The sequence below is a fragment of the Culex quinquefasciatus genome, chromosome 1 (assembly GCF_015732765.1).
Source record: "Culex quinquefasciatus strain JHB chromosome 1, VPISU_Cqui_1.0_pri_paternal, whole genome shotgun sequence".
Lineage (NCBI taxonomy): Eukaryota > Metazoa > Arthropoda > Insecta > Diptera > Culicidae > Culex > Culex quinquefasciatus.
The window spans coordinates 49,120,957-49,133,553 of NC_051861.1; the positions used below are offsets into that span (position 1 = coordinate 49,120,957).

The window sequence follows — 12,597 nt, forward strand, 5'->3', positions numbered from 1 at the left end:
TTTGTAAAAATATTTTTGAAAAGCTGAGAAAATTCTCTATATTTTGCTTATTTGGACTTTGTTGATACGACCTTTAGTTGCTGAGATATTGCAATGCAAAGGTTTAAAAACAGGAAAATTGATGTTTTCTAAGTTTCACCCAAACAACCCACCATTTTCTATCGTCAATATCTCAGCAACTAATGGTCCGATTTTCAATGTTAATATATGAAACATTTGTGAAATTTTCCGATCTCTTCGAAAAAATATTTTGGAATTTTCAAATCAAGACTAACATTTCACAAAGGCCAAACATTCAATATTACGCCCTTTTAAAATGTTTGTCTTGATTTGAAAATTCCAAAAATATTTTTTCGAAAAGATCGGAAAATTTCACAATTGTTTCATATATTAACATTGAAAATCGGACCATTAGTTGCTGAGATATTGACGATAGAAAATGGTGGGTTGTTTGGGTGAAACTTAGAAAACATCAATTTTCCTGTTTTTAAACCTTTGCATTGCAATATCTCAGCAACTAAAGGTCGTATCAACATAGTCCGAATAAGCAAAATATAGAGAATTTTCTCAGCTTTTCAAAATATTTTTTCAAAACTGGGCAAACATGTGCACTAATTTAAAAATGAAAACTGCGACTATTTTCAAAAAGTCACTTAAATATGGCTATAACTTGAAAACGGTGCACTTTATCAAAATTTTAGTAAAGTACTTTTTGATTGCAAATTTGATTTTACATCGAAAATGAAGTTGAAAATTTTTACGACCAAAATTTCGATTTTTGAAAAATCAGTATTGATTAAAAATTCATAACTCGGTCAGTGATTTTTGCACAACCTGAAATTTCTGAAAAGTTGGCATTTTATGTCTTCTAAAACATATCAAAAATAAAAAAATTAAAAATAGTGTTTTTGTAAATCAAGTTTTAGTGATAAAAGTTAAATAAAAATCACCAAATTTTTTTACCGTGTATTATTTTTCCAGTGTAGTCCGTATCCATACCTACAACTTTGCCGAAGACACCAAATCGATCAAAAATTCCTTCAAAAGATACAGATTTTTGAATTTTCATACATCATTTTTGTATGGACAGCTGCCGAATTTGTATGGAAAATTATATGGACAAACTAATGATGCAAAATGGCTTCTTTGGGCATACCGAAGGCACCAAAAAAGTTTCAGCCGGATTAAAAAATACAAAAATTAAAATTGAAGAAAAAAGACCGATTTCGTAGAGAATTGCTCTTAAGTAAGGTTTTTAAATCAAATCGTTTATAAATATTCAGGATCGAGTTGTACTGTTTTGATATTTTACAGTAGGTAAATGTTGACATAATTCATCATATTTTGGGCAGAGCCGTTTTATTGTTAAGCAATTATGAATCCTGTGGAAAACATGTTTTATAAATTTTCAATTAATTGAATGTTATATGACACCCATATTATTTTAAAACAATCCTAATGCAAATCACTTTTAGTCAATGAATATATGCTAAACCACTCTTGATTTTTATTTTTCGAATGATTTTTGCTTGTTTGCTTGTCACTGGTTCCAGTTCATTTATTTTTTCAGATTACTTAATTTTTTTTTTAACGCAAAAATAGTAGTTTATGCAACAAGTTGCTAAAAGATGATTTTTCGCGCGAGTCGTACATTTATCAAACGAGGTATACCAAGTTGGATAAATACGACTAGAGCTGAAAAAATAGTTTTGCAACAAGTTCCATACAACATTTTTTGCATTTCCAAAAACCACCCTGGGTAATTCTCTACCAAATCACATATAATCGGGAAAAGTTGCCCCGACCCCTCTTCGATATGCGTGAAACTTTGTCCAAAGATGTAACTTTTGTCCCTGATCACGAATCCGAGGTCCGTTTTTTAATATCGGGTCAATGTAGATTCGAAAAGTACATAAAATTTCCCATAAAATGACATGTTCTAAATTTTTTTATAGTTGAGTTACAGAAAATGGCAGAATTTTCAAAACTTTTTTAGTGTTTTTTTCGATAAAGTTTTTTTTTCTGGAATTCTGAGTACGCCATTAAGTTGGGCGTCTAACTTCTAATCTAATCAGACCCTAGCGCAGCCAATCTATCGAAGGGATCCTGGAGAGTGCCTTAGGTTAGATGACGCCTAGCACTCTTCTTGTAATTTATTAACATTTGTAGTGCGCCATTGCATCGAAATGCATTGAAACATCACAAACGTTAAAGCGGCCAGGCCTACTGCGTAAAGCCGTATCGCAGAGATGACTCGTAATTGGGTTGAGTTTGAGCACAGAGTGTTCGAACAACAACACAATTCTGAATCGACAGGGAAGGAAGAAGCGTGGGGACACACCACCATACGCTCCGTGATTTGGTTGTATTTGTTGGGAGCACCATGCTAAGAAGGTTTGGTACTCCGGGACCCTCTGGGATGGGACATTGTATTTCCACGAATGCCCTGTACACTTTTTGCCGTGGTTATAGCGCCACAACTCGCTCCCATTAAATTGGGCGTCTAATTTTACATAAAAGTCTTTTTGACACCAAATTTCTATCTCATCATCGTTTCAGGCTGCAAATGATTGAAAAACACCTCTTTTCCGCATGTTCAAAACTTGAAGGGGTCGTACCGCCCTTCTGTCATGAGATATCAAAAAACGGCATCGGATTCGTGATCAGGGACAAAAGTAACCCCTTTGGACAAAGTTTCACGCAAATCGAAGAGGGATCGGGGAAAACTGCTGTGTGAGTTGGTGGAGAATTACCCCCCTTTGAATGGAATTGTGACTCAAATGTCGATGTATTGAGTCAATCCACCGTTAAAATCAAAACAATGTTGAAAACAAATGCTGAAAAGTTCAACTTTTCAAAACAAGTGCTGAAAAGTTGAAGTTTTCAGCATTTGTTTTGTAAAGCGTTTCTATTCGAATCGTTTATTTTTGGTAGAGAAAAGTAGGCAGTTTCTGCGTCGTGGAAATACAATGTCCCATCCCAGAGGGTCCCGGAGTACCAAACCTTCTTAGCATGGTGCTCCCAACGAATACAACCAAATCTCGGAGCGTATGGTGGTGTGTCCCCACGCTTCTTTCTCCCCTGTCGATTCAGAATTGTGTTGTTGTTCGAACACTCTGTGCTCAAACTTAACCCACTTCAAACGAATCATGTCTCTGCGATACGACTTTACGCAGTAGGCCTGGCCGCTTTAACGCTGGTGATGTTTCAATGCATTCTAATGCAACGGCGCACTACAAATGTTAATAAATGACAAGAAGAGTGCTAGCCATAATCCAACCTAAGGCATTCTTCAGGATCCCTTCGAAAGATTGGCTGCGGTAGGATCTGATTAGATTAGAAAAGAATGAAGTTTAACGACGGAATTGAAAAAAAATGCAATTCCGTTGTGAAACTGTCAACTTTTCCTGTCCTTTTGAAGAAACGAAACGGCCTACTTATCCCTACCAAAAATAACAGAATGGAAAATTAATACCTTTCAACGCCAGTGCTGAAAAGTTCTACTTTTCAGCACCTATTACAGTGCTGAACTTTTCAACACTAGTATGATACAACAACATTTTTTTAACATTTTTCAATATTTTTCTGTTTTGAACGGTAAATTTAGTGAATTTTACATTTTAATGAAAAAAAGAGTTTTAAAATCATTATACACCTGTTCAGTTGTTTTGCCATCATTAGTTTCCAAAATATCTAAGTATTGACGAAAATTTTATTTTTTGCAAAAAATAATTTTTTTGCGGTGCTGTACATTGGAATTTCATAAAAACTCAAAACATTTTTAAACAAGCCCAAACATGCTAAATATGATTATCAATGCAGAACAATGCATTTTAGATTGTTTTCAGTTGATTAGACTTATATTTTCATGGAAATTTTGATATTTTTTGGAAAAAGTTTTTTTTTTGCCCCTGATTTTTCAGACCAATTTAGAAGGGAAGGGGCGACATAAACTTTGAAAAATATTTGCAACGGCCTTATTAATTAAATAAATAGGATGAATTGCTTACAACATTTTTTGCCATTCCGAAAAACGCTTCTAGAATAGAATATTTAAAACACATTTACAGTCAACGTTTATTTTTGTTCATAGGACAAAATAAAAAAAATATTTCCATAAATTCATTGATATTGTGCAAATTTTCAGTAGTACCATCGCCTAGTGGTAATCGGGTCTAAAGTTTAAATAGAGGCAGCAGTATTCATAGCTCTTTAAAATTTTAAATATCGATATGGATAAACAAATTTTGTAGGTCTTTTCTAACATAAATACCCTTAAAGTGACTACAACTTTATAATTGAGTACTAGTAAAGTGACTACAACTTTATAATTGAGTACTAGTATCAAATATTCAATAAACTTTATATACCTAGGGTTGAAATTTTATTATTTTTTTGTTTTTTTACCTCTTCTTTAATAACTATCTTTTAAAAAATATCTCCTAAACCAGATCCTTATGGCTCAAAAGATGTCTTTTTGGTCCCCTAAAACATATAAAAAAATTAAAAATACGTGTTTAGCAATTTAATTTATAGTGATAAAAAAGTCGTTTTCCGTTTCCGAAAATCCTACTCATAACCCACAAGTTAGCCGAACACAAAGGAAATGTATGGACAAAGTTATATCTAATTAAAAAAACAAATTGAAAAATTGCTACTTGTTTAACTACGAATTTTATTTGTACCAGCCTTAAATTCATCGCATTTAATTTAAACTAATAAATTGACCCCGATTTACAAAAAAAAAAATCATTCTAAAAAAGATTGAAACGCTCAGTTGGTAATTTAATACAAGAACCACGGTAGGGTTTTTCTAGCACTTTTACTCTCCACAAAAGCATAAAATTTCCCAAATTGACATTCCCAGACTACCCAGGTCGCTCTCGTCTTAACCCGGGTCATAAAAGCTGAAAAGCAAGGAAAAATTTAATCACCTCGGGCTTCTCTTCCTCTTCACCGGGCCGCCTTCCGGTTGGTTCTCCTTGGGTTATCTAGTCCCCTATAAGGTAGTGGCAATTGGTTTTTTGTCTTCTTTCTTTTTTCAAGCTGCCTCTTTTTGCTCCGCAGAGGACACTACTTGTCCTGGCTGCTGCTGCTGGTGGGTGGTTGCGGCGATGATAACTCCTTTGGCATTCATATTCACCGTTCCACTTGATTTACAGTTTCGCATCTCTCATCCTTGCGCGAGATGCTGCTTTTTCTTCTGCTGCACCAATCCACTGAATAAATCATCCACTTTTTTCTTTCCTTTTTTTTTAGTCGTGCCACTTCTTTCACACTGCACTCAACTCTTAAATAGTAGCTTCTTTTAATTTCTTCTCAGCGAGAGGGCATCCCTTTTTTGCCACTCGGGCGCAATTTCCAAACACGTTTCAATTATAACTTTCTTTAGACTCTGACTATTATGATTTGCCGGTTTGTCCTTTCCGGGCAAACCGTCTGTTATATTTTTATGTATTAAATTTTCCTCCTTTTTGTTAGATATTTCCATTCCCCTCAGCACCACCCACTTTTGGAGAAGCACCTCCTCATTTGTTCCCTTGTTGCTTACGTGGGACACAAAAGCACACTCGCACACATACAATATTCATGATTTGAAGCTTCTCTCCAGAGTCAGAGATATTGTCTTACGTTGGTGCTCCACGTACTAAGGAAAGATTTCTTAAGTAGCCTGTGAAACAACGCGGGGAAAATGTTGGGAAATGACCCTGCGGCTTGTTACTTGTTGAGCCGCACGACCACCAAGATTATTACAATCTCCCTGCCTTTGGAACCATCCAGACAATAACTTTCCAGACAAAAAATTCAAAGGAAAAGTTGTTGGTTAATCCATCAGCATTCCCGGAGAATCTCGCCGCGTGACCCGTAATGAAATTAGGTAAACCACCCACAATTCCTGGCGTGGTTCTCACGTACTCGCACTTTACGCTGCTCCCTTCAATCACAATCTTCAAAGCTTTTCCAGCATCAAATATCCGCAGTCTATGGCTTATGTCTCCATTTGCCGGAAAATTGCGCCTATCGCAGATATTCCACCCCAGCGACAGATCATCCTGGCGGCTTTCATTTTTCCGACTCGACTCCCCACAACACCAGACCAGAGAAAAACAAGAAAATCACAATAAAACAACCCTCTCCCTTTCTCTCTCTGATGTGATCATTTAACACAAACCGAGTTGTTCCGCGACGACGAACCGCAAACTCGAACTTTGAACTTCTCGCTAGCGAGTTTTCCCACTTCCGGAAGGTTTGGAATCGCGACGTCGACTGGCCGGAACGCACTCCAAGGATGGCCGTTTTAGGTGATATCAAAACATGCTGGCTGCTAGAGAAGTGAGAGAGCGATTTTTCTCCGTGAGAAAATCCCGCTCTTCGTCCTGGCTCTCAGTTGGCTCTCGGAGTGGCGGGACGATCCTGAAGCAGCGCCGTGTCCTGGCGGTGGGCATTGTTGATAAAGGTACTGTGCTGTACTACTCTTACGTTCAGAGTGAGAGAGAAGAGTATAGCGTGAAGCCGAAAGGTAGCATTTGTTTACAATAATAATAACTGTTTTTCAGCAAATTTGATCTTGACATTTTAAAAAGTTTTAAGACAATGTATCAAGCATTGAAAGCTTGAACAAAAGTTATAAAATCACTGCAAAACTAAGTTAATACAACATAAAAAAGACACCACAATCTCTCAATGCAACAAGCCGCCAAGAGAATATCCAGAAAACGAGAGCAAAACATAGCCGCCTTTGTATGGGGCGGCGTGTTTTGACAATAGAGCCGCCTATAAAGAAGGATTTTCCCCAAGCGGTTCGGCGGCTAGTTTCAAGAAATGTTCATTTTGGAACAGCATTTTAGCGGGAGTTTGCGATGGCGCGTTTGGAAATTGCTATAATGAAAAGCTGAAAAGAATTTGTGGCCACGTGGGAGAGTTTCATAAAGAATATTTTTGTGTAGTTTTGAAAATATTATTTTTGAAGTATGTCATGAAATTGTTAAGGCTGATACATATATTTTTAAAAGTTTTCCCCCCCTCCCTCTCAAAATTGGCCCGAAAAATCAGGGGGCACAAACTTCAAAAATTCAATGGAATTTAAAGTGCAATCAGCTGAACTCAATTTAAAATGCATTTCCCTGCGATTAGAATCATTGTTGGCATGTATGCATAACTTGCAACGTTTCGTTTAATTTTGCAGTACGTATGGATTACAAGTGAACAAATCAAAATGCAAAATCATTACATACACCTGGAAACTGAACTGGATTAACTTCGAGTATCAAATGGATGATGCTGTCAATGAGAGAGGCAGCAGCACATGCAATCTTGGAGTTGAAATGGATAGTAAAGTCTCGTTCATCGGTCACATCGACAAGGTGGTTTCGAAGGCGCATTCATTATTTGGGATGATCAAACGGACGATGGCCATCTATAAGAGCCTTGTAAGAAGCGGAGCAGAGTATGCAAACATAGTATGGAAGCCGATCTACTATATACACCGGGATCGCTTCGAGAACGTACCGAAAAAATTACGTTGGCGATGGACACTCTGAGCAGCAGAAACGGACGTAGGGTAGAGTAGTCATCAATGAGACACGAGGAACAATGATAAAATGGCTCTCACAAGTCGTAGTTTTCAACCAATCAGGCTCATAGTTGGGGGATAGGTGTATCTACTGGATACACGTCTGCTATAATACAGTCGACTCTCTGGCTGCGATCTTCTCGATATCAATAATTCTCCATCTATCGATGAATTCTTAAGTCCCTTCAATCTGCATACTTCAATTGTCTTTATTCCTCGATATTTTCCCTTGCTTGAAGAATCTCTTCCTCGATGGTCCCTTGGATTCTTTTTGCTTTAAAAATCTCTTCCCGTTGTCAATAATTTCATTTTCTCATGGCTTGCATAGACATTTTTCTTGGCGAAACGAAGCTTTGAAGGGTGTTTGACATTAGTTTGTGTTTGTTTGATGGACGTTGCCATGATTCTCTCCCATAGCTAGGTATCAAGAAATGAAAATTTCAATCGAGTCTTCATTTTGCATCGTTCTGTAAACTGATGATTCTCTTCCTCGACGGTCCCTTGGATATTGACAACCAGAGAGTCGACTGTAGTGGCTTTGATTATGGACGCTCCCTTGAAAAGTTATTCATAAATGTTTGATTCTGGGGTGTAAAAGTAAATTATGGACAAAAAATACTTTTTCGCTCGTAGGCTGCCATTTACACCAAAACTAATATTTCTTCAAATTTCTTTCGACGTTCCATAGGGATTGAGTTGGGCTACAATGTTCTTTCATTAGGTTTGACCACAATTTAGAATATACCCAGAATCCAGGGCTGTCTCATTGTTCCCAACTCATTTTAGCCCATGGGTAACAATGAGACACTTTGATTTTTCTTCATTCAACATTTCAAAATCCATGTAAATCTTTCAAAACATGAATTGGAAGTGATTTTTGGCATATTTATAGAGTTTTAACTTCATTTAACCAAACATACAAAGTTATTTGGTATAAATATATGGATTTTACAAAATTTAAATACTTTTTAGTATAACTTTTGTTAAGTAAAGTTTCATGTTGGCAAAATTGCTCTAAAATGTTCAAGGCAAGCCACCTGCAAAGGAACAATACAAAAACATGATGTTTTCCTAGAAAAAAAATGATTTTCGTAGAGTGTCTCATTGTTCATTGTGCATCTACAATGAGACAGTTAAATAACTATGGCTGTAGATGTCGGATCGATCTCATATTTTAGTCAATGTTAGAACACACTAAAAGAAAGAAAATGCAACAAAAAGCTCATTAAAACATACCGGAAAAAGTGTTTTTTCGCTCTAACTTTTGTTTTCGTCAAATCTTACTTTTTTTATGAAAAAAAAAAACAACTGAACTAGTGCTAAACTGCCCCTGATCGCATAAATGTCCCATATGGATTTGCATCGTTTTTGAGTTATTGATGCAGTTTTGTTCAAAAATGTTAGATCTTTCATAAAAGCATATAACATCCAATAATTTGTTCTAGAATTCAGGAGGAAATCCAGTTTTTTCGCGAAAACTTAACACGTAACCTTATGTGTGGGACAAACTTCAAATGCGTTTTTCTCAGCTTGCTGTTTTTGCATATGGGACATTTATGCGAACATGGGCAGTAAATGCATTTAAAAAAAATCGTTCAAAGGTTACGACTACGGTTTAATACTTCATTTCATATATTTTTTTAAATAACGTTCGGAGCTATACAAAGTTTATTCAAACATCATTTTTAATTTTTAAACCTTTTGCATCATTATGTTTCAAGGTTTGGTGAAATCCTAGATGGGGTCCAAATATGACTCAAATTTAACATCAAAAACCAGAAAATGAAAGTCGAAGTCATATACAAACCGTCGGATAACACCGACAAACAAAATTTCTGCGCAGGTTCAACTCGAGGGGAAGTATGAAGTTTGGGGTCACCATACTGAGGTCTCCATACTGACTTCGAAGAAAAACCATTTGGCGCTGCCTAAATATTTTTGAAAAAATCAAAGTGCACGTGTTTCTAGAAACCCCAAACTTCATGCTTCTCCTAGAGTTGAGCCTGTGCAGTGTAGTGCAGTCAAGAGATAACCCTGGCTCAATTCTTTAGGCAATAATAAGTAACTGTGCCAATTTTTCCCCATATAAACTTCAACGTTAAAAAGCGACCCTTAAACCTTAACCGATTTGCCTCAAAATTGGCAAGCTTTGCATGAAGTAACTAAGAGATAGTTTTTGTTTAAAAAAAAATATTTTTATTTCAGAATTAAGTAAGCAAAATAGGGTAGAGGACCCAGAAATCGCCCACTTTATAGAGGCAATCTAGGAAATTTGATGAGAATTTGATGGCAAATTATGGTTTTTGGTTCTATTTGTTGTAGAACGTTGATAAACTATTTGATTTTAAGTTTCCACAAGGTTTTTATCATTTACGTGTTCATTTTTTATAAAATTTTGCGTTTTAAAAAAGTCATCTGAAGAGCCTATTTTCGCCCCCCTAAATCCAATTTTCGCCCACCCTTGGAACCAGTTTTCGCCCACGACAAAAATCAAGAAATCAAATGAAATTATGACTCAAAGCTAAGCAAATATGGTCTCCTATTGATACCCAACATGTTCCCGAAGCTAAATTTCATTGATGTGCACATATTTTGTCGTACATATTATAAATTGAGGTTCAAAAAATCCCAGGAGTTTTTTTTTTTCAGATATCCTGCTTATTTTGAGATTCTCTGTCTATTATAACTAAAACCAAAACATGTTCTCACTCTCTCTAAAATAATATGACTGAATCAAAATTTGTGATAGAACTCATGTGTCCCTGTTCACCCAAGAGGCACACAGTTACAATTAGCTCCATGTTGTTGTTGATTTTGTTAGGGGAGCTTTAACCCTATGGATCATTTTCTCCCGAATTGACTCAAAAAACATAAAACATCGAGTACCGTAAACTGGGGTGACTTTGATAGCCAGGGTGACTTTGGTAGGTTTTTCAAATGCCCGTCAAATAAGTATCTAAACATTTTTGAGAATTTTAAGTATGTAAGCATTAAGGGATAGCTTATTATTGAACATATATGCAAAAATGTGACTGTTACATTGGATGTATCAAAATTAGTGGCCAAATCAAATTTCTATCAATGTCACCCCGGGTTATCAAAGTCACCCCAGTTTACGGTACCTCTTAGTAAAAATATTAAAGCACATGTGTAACTACTTCTCCATCCTCTGCTTAATTTGTTATCCTATGTACCAGTAAACTTTTACAACATTTGAACCAAAACCCCTTATGAATGAAAGTAATTAAAATTATTATTTAACCTTTAAAAATAATCTAGAATGTTCCACATATATTTTCAAGCACATTTCGCTGCGATTAGATTCGTTTTTATGGTAAACGAAAACTGGATCTAGATAAAATCTGAAAACACAATACTAGATTTCGCCCTGGGCGAAAATTGGATCTCATGTATTTTCATGACCCCAGAAATCGCCCACTTTATTTTATTGAAATAACCTTTGGTAAACGTTTAAAACAGGTAAATCACTAGATTTTCATGAAATTCAGACATACAATGAACTAATGAATTATTCATTTACATTATTTTCGGACAAAATGAGTTGTTTTCCCTCATTAACATTATTACCCGCTGTAGTCTAAATTGACAAAAATATGGCGGCTGCAGTAAGGTTTTTTTTTGAAAAGCTTATAAAAACTAAATAATCAATAGAAATTCATTAGGAAAGTTTCAATTAGTACTAGAATTGAATGAATATGTAAACCTGCATAGTAATTTCAACCAAAAAATGGTATAAGTTTGCTAAATACAGATTAAATCCAGTAGATGGGCGAAAACTGGAGCAGGGCGAAAACTGGGTCCTCTACCCTATTAAAGTTCCAACAATTTGCCGTGCCCCTAAAATGAATGGATTCAAAAATAATCGAACACATGTATTTGAATTATTTGGTATAAACTTATATATTTACCACCAGTCTTGAAGTAGTCTTATACTTTTTCTTTGCTTATTTAAAGTTTTCAAATACATTTTTTACATCCACAAAGGATCGAAACATACCCAATTCCTGTCTCAAGCTAGATAGCTTACTTTTCTAATTAGGCCAACTGTTGTCACAAACCATGAACAACATAGCCAACATGGCCAGTAGCTTAATCACACACCACGTGATTACAACATAGTATTCACCACATAAATACTGAACACACAGTTCGTTAGACACCCACTCCCAGACATTCCCATCCAGGCTATATTTTGCTGCCATATCAACTAATCCCTTCGCTACCACAAATCCGTAGAAATTGGCAACGTATATCATGAAAAGAAAAAAAAATATTTCTGAATAACAGAAAAAAGTCAATCCGGACGAACTACCACAACTCCTTCCTCTGCCACCACCGACATTGGCCAATGTCGAGTCCCCGGACTGTCCACCAAACCGCGCTAATTCCAGCGGCTGCAATCAAATAAATCCCAATTAAATCCGAAAATGCACCGAGAACCACCCACACCGATCCGCTCCATTCAGCTGCAATTAAGCAATAAATGATGCGGGACAAAAGGGACACGGAACACCGCTGTCATGGCCACGTCCGCCGGAAGGGTTCCCGATGCTGATAACGAAAGCGCGGGGTAGCGTACATATTAACACGCTTTCTTTTTGATAGTCAACACACGCGCACACATCCACGTTCAGTTGAACACGATTCGCGCAACAGAAACGCGAATCACTCGGACTCGATTCCCACCGGTATAACGGGTCAATATTTATTTATTGAAATTACCGGATTATCAATTCGAACAGTATTTTAATGTTTTGTTTTATTTATAAATCCTGATTTCGGCCACTTTTTCGAGCCATTCCGATGGCAAATTATCAGGCAAACGTGACTCTGTTTTGAGCGTATTTATTTCAGAGAATTATATGGTACTCTCAACTGGGCTCCAAAACTTTGGTGACCAAAGTAAAAAAAAAACCAAACTTGGTCATAAAAGCCAGATTATCTTATAGTTGAGCACAAGGCTTAATAATGAACGGTCACTGACAAAGATTGAATTTTGTAAT

The 12,597-nt window shown here is 36.2% G+C and overlaps 1 protein-coding gene across 6 annotated transcripts in view; it reads right to left on the reverse strand.

The window, feature by feature from the left end:
- LOC6034937 (cadherin-87A) overlaps window positions 1–12,597 on the reverse strand; it is a 370,702-nt gene that overhangs the window by 271,659 nt on the left and 86,446 nt on the right. The window contains exons 1-2 of one of the 6 annotated variants that reach the window (XM_038266989.1): window positions 6,173–6,269; window positions 4,935–5,671 (exon numbers count right to left, since the gene is read on the reverse strand). The exons of 3 other annotated variants lie outside the window; for them this stretch is intronic. The gene's annotated coding sequence lies outside the window, so the exon portion shown is untranslated. Of the gene's footprint in view, window positions 1–4,934; window positions 6,270–12,597 lie in introns of those variants that run through there. 2 more of the 6 variants (XM_038266990.1, XM_038266988.1) reach the window with 2 other exon arrangements.